This window comes from Quercus lobata, chromosome 4, assembly GCF_001633185.2.
Source record: "Quercus lobata isolate SW786 chromosome 4, ValleyOak3.0 Primary Assembly, whole genome shotgun sequence".
Lineage (NCBI taxonomy): Eukaryota > Viridiplantae > Streptophyta > Magnoliopsida > Fagales > Fagaceae > Quercus > Quercus lobata.
The window spans coordinates 14,804,806-14,809,694 of NC_044907.1; the positions used below are offsets into that span (position 1 = coordinate 14,804,806).

The 4,889-nt window shown below is 37.6% G+C and overlaps 1 long non-coding RNA gene across 1 annotated transcript; it reads right to left on the reverse strand.

Moving 5' to 3' along the window:
- Window positions 1-1,189: 1,189 nt before the first annotated feature.
- Window positions 1,190-3,194, reverse strand: LOC115983759. The gene is made up of 2 exons (XR_004090194.1): window positions 3,161-3,194; window positions 1,190-1,674 (listed from the first exon to the last, which is right to left on the reverse strand). It is a non-coding gene; the product is annotated as an uncharacterized LOC115983759 (long non-coding RNA).
- Window positions 3,195-4,889: the final 1,695 nt, after the last annotated feature.

The following is a 4,889-nucleotide window of genomic DNA, read 5'->3' on the forward strand; positions in this document are numbered from 1 at the left end:
CAACAAAGTGAAGGTTAGTTAATTTTAGGCCATGCAGCGGTTGAATGTAAGAATATTTCCTTTATATCCACTGGATATTCGGTCCGAGGAGATGAGTGGGTGCACCTATGTTCCTGATTCAAGGCTATAGTCTTTCTTTCTTTCTTATGGCTTTTCTCCGATCCCTTCTTCATGGGGATGCCCTTCTCTTATATAGCTTCCTTAAAGTGATAAGAGCCCTACACTTGTTGATTATTTGGACCTTCACTTGAGTGCCTGTCCCATCGGACACCCACCCTACCTTTCTGTGAGTTGCAGTGGCTAAGGTAACACTGTTCGCCTGTCCTCTCCACATTAATGCGGCCAGAAAAGTAGCTTCCTTGCATTTAATGCGGCAGTTGTAGTGTCCCTCTGGACGTCCTATATTCTCTTCCTTCTCCTGGCTTTGTAAGGATCATCCTTACTACCAATATTCATTGGGAGTGACTTCTCATTGGGGATAGGGTGCACGTTGGGCCCATATTAGGTACGTCCAAGGAGACATTCCTCCTCGGACGTCTTTTTAAATAAGTTTGGGCTTATCAGAGTTGGGCTGGAATTCTTTTTAGTGCCCCATTTTTTCCTCGATCGTGGCTAGACTCTGTATGGGGCCCAAGGCCCATTGTTCGACTTGGGGGTTTTACCCTTACAATATGAATTAAGAAAATTAAGTTTCAAAGCATTCAATAATATGATGGGAAACATCATTAATACTATATAAAAAAATGATTATTATATATGGGTCTTAAAAAAATAAAAATTATTTTCAAATGAAATCTCAAGTATCCACGCGATGCTCGGGAAATTATCTAATATATGTTAAAGAATCAAAGAAAAATAATAACTGTGACACATTACTTATAAAAGGTACTGACTACTTCCTCACCAATATATGAATAAATGACAAACTTCAAATTCCAAACTTAGAGGTTCCAACATCAGGATTTTGACAATCTTGCTTAGGGCTTTATAATAACAATTGGACCTCTTGAGCCATTAGATAATTAAAATAAACCCAACATCTTTAACAAAATTGCTCATTTTCATAAAATGAAAAAATAAATAAATAGAAGATACTCCGAGCCTAGATGTCCTGTTGTATCTATATTATAGCTGGCTTGCTTTATAATCCACATTAGGTTTAGCTGCATTTACCCCCAAACAATTGGAATTAAAAGAAACATGGAAGATGCATTGACATTACAAATTTACAAGAAAGTTTTGAATATAACACCAGTAAACCTACTTACAAAGAATTTACATGACTAACAACTTCACAACTTGCCTCAGAAAAAAGAGAGAAAAGGAGGGATGCATTTACGGAGGGGAATAGAAAAAAAGAATTGACTTTAAGGGAAGAAGAAATACAACCCTCCCTGCTGTGAAAACAAAATTGGGGGTATTCAGCTCTTTTTTCTGACAAGCTTAAAAGCTGAATTAAAAAGGGGAAGAAAAAAAATCCTTCAATTTTGAAGCTTGGAATGTGAAAACTGCCAACTCATTTACATCTTGAATCTTGTAGGTCAATGAGCTAAACCTTCCCTTCCCATGCCAACACTTGCTTTGTCAACCATCGGAATATTGTACTGCTGATATACTCTAGCCCTGTTTAATGCCCACCACTGTTCTGCTTCTTTCTCACTAAACCGCTTCCGACTGCAGTTAGAGGAAAAAACGCACTAAAGGTAATCGTTGATGATAACCACCTTCATTACTTACAAGAAATTTTTTTTTTTTTTTTTTTTGATAAGTGTTACTTACAAGAAATATCATACTCACAAATCTTTCCAGTAATGATAATGAGAAATTTGGCTCATGAGACCAGGACCCAACATAAAGTAACCAAATTGAAAAACAGTAAATATTTGCGATGAGATTTATCTTGAGTCGTCCTATAGAAAACGGCTTTAACTCTAATTCTTTGTATAGGAAAAAAACTTTAGAAAGTGGAGAAAGTTTGGAAAGCTTGATTAAAGCCGAAGCACATCCAATGCCATCTTTCTATATGTAATGTAATTTTCAGGCCCTTCCTATAGTGGAGACATGTGGGTCCCACACCTATACAGCATCCCTCTCACAGACATGTGGGTCCCACACACGTCTGTGATAGGGATGCTATATAGGACGGACGCAAGAGATACTTTCTCATTGTGGATCATACAACATTCACAAACTACACGTTCAGTGTCAAATGGATGCCTCCAACTAATACTGCTACTCTTTCACATGATTTTAAAATTGAGGGTGAATGTGAAAGCTGTGATGCCCCAAACTGATATTAAATTAGTTGAGTGTGTGTTATGTGGGCGTGTGCTGAGTCTCATAAAAGAAGAAAGAAGAAAGAGGAATACTTAAGATCTAAAATTAAGAACACCAATTAAGTCACAAAAAGACATTGAAGATCCATAAACAAGAGTGAGCCAAGATCAAACAGGACAAAACTTGGAGCAAATTCTACATGACTTCACCCAAAGACTTCTCCACACCATCAAAAGCCCTCTGTTTCTTCCCAACCAAATGCAGTACATAAGGCATGTCAAGCAGCTCTTGGGCTTGACTGTGAATAATCAAAGAAAGCATAATAAAGCTATAGCTGATAGGTATTGTATGTGTGAAGGAAGGTAGTGGTGAGACTGTAATGGCATGATTTGTTGTTTCATTATGTCTCATGTGGTGCATCTAGTGAGATTGTGGAAAAAGAAAACTTGTGACCTCCAAAGGCCTCAAGTCATTGTCAAGTTGCAGCTTCTTGCTCTGAGACCACTACAGCAGTGACTCTGGCATAAAGTTGTTTTCCTTTGTCTTTGTTTCTTTTCTTTTTTTGTATAAGTAAGAAAAATTTTATTAAAAAAATCAAAACAAAGTACACCGGGGGTGTACTCAAGGTGAAGTACAATCAAACTCTCAAACTACAATGCTGTAGTTTTTGGATTTGTTTAACTTTAGAAATCAGTCTTGTGATCTTTTACTTTGCTGTTGTTCTTGTATACCAGAATTATAACCCTTATGCTTTATCATTAAATTGGCATGAATGTTTTCAGGATTGAACCAAATCCAGATGAGGGGAAAATGTCTGTCTTGTTTTGAGTACATGAAACATCTTAAGGAAAAAGAAACTAGGTCACATTTGGTTATGACATACCTGAAGCGGACACGCTTAAGATCTTTGGCACCTCACGAAACAAGGGTGATATAAACACCTGGCTCATCTTGCTCAACCCATTCATCCCCATTTGTGGGTTCACCTTTTGCTGTTCTGGTCTTACTCCTAGCAGTTGCTTCTGGGTGCAACACTTCAGAGTGACTTGAGGTGTGGTTACTAATTGTGCTTGACCCATTAGAAATCACCAGGCTGCTTGACCCTTTTGAATCCAGTTCATGGCAGGTCATGTGACCATTTAGCATGTCGGTGGCTGCAGTAGAAACATCCTGAGTAATAGGGGGGCTGGAAGAACCAAAGGAAGGTGAATTGCTATTTCTTGCAGCACCAACAGGTAACCTTTCAGCCATTTCTTTCAACTATCATAGATAAAAGAACATAAATTAAGATGAGTTCTGATATATGCAATATATTTAATCCCGTGGGAAGTGACAACAACAGTGATATTCAAATTTAAAAAGCATAAGGCATTATAGCAGCACTTCAAACCTGCCCAACTATCATCCTGACTGTTCCACCGTATTTTCTATTCTTATTAATCAAACTTCGTACAACTCAAATACAAAAATGAGAGACAATTTTGTGTGCTTAATCTGGAAACCAAGAATCGTTTTCCTCCATGATGTTCACCTCATGTGATAAAAGTATATACATCCAAAGCATTGTTCAAAAAGGCGATGGCACTAGCAAAAGCCAAATGTCAGATGCTTTGGGTGTAAGCACTATGACTTCAGAATTAAATTACACAGAACCCCCATCCATAGATACAAAAGCTTCATCTAGAAAACAGATGCCTGATCAAGTCAACATATATATCCTCACCCCACTGTATAACTTTCAGTTAGAAATGAAACAGCCTTAGAGGGGGAAATGAGGGAATACATTTTTGTATTTGATATGAATAGGAAACAATCACATAGGACTCATACCTTGAAGGTGGTCTAAGTTTAAGCCTCATGCACTGGCCAAAACTAGGCTCAAACCACAAATCAAAACTAAGAAATATCTAATGCTTAATATTTTATTTTCTATGAGATACACACAAGAAAAAGGTTGTACCCATTCCTGTGGGGTCTATGAGATGCACAAAAGATTTCTTATTTAATGCATCTTAAGTTTGCAAAATCTTTTACCGCCTTATTTCAAGAACTAGTGCACCCAATTTATGGGTGAAGGAAACCAATGTAACTTAGCATGATTAAGGAGATGAATATGTAACTCTGCATCAGCTTTCAATTGCTCATTTCAAGATTAAAATTTCACCCAATTTATCCTCAGACTTTAAAATGTCATATTTAACACCAATTTCAAATGCTTGACTAAGCTTGCCTTTTGAGCAAAATGAGCAAAGCCTTAGCCCACCTCCCAGGCTCAATTAGTGAAAAACAAGTGAAGCTCAGGCATCAAGGTGCTTGCAAGCTGGCTCAGCAAGATGATCTTCATTTCCACAAGTAAAATCATTTTATAGAATTCCTTCTTAATTTATTTATTTCTAACCACCATGGGACTTGAGCATTACACTCATGAAGGAGTCTCTTGTCCCACATTGCAAATTAGAGGGAGATGGCCAGATGGGTGAGCTTGTATGCAATAAATACTGCCTCACTCTCCTTCCTTTTAACACTTGAAGCATGCTTGTCCCACATAGGAAAAAAAGATAGGCTACTGCAACTGTTGGTATGAAGCCCAAACCTCTTTGACTTTATACACT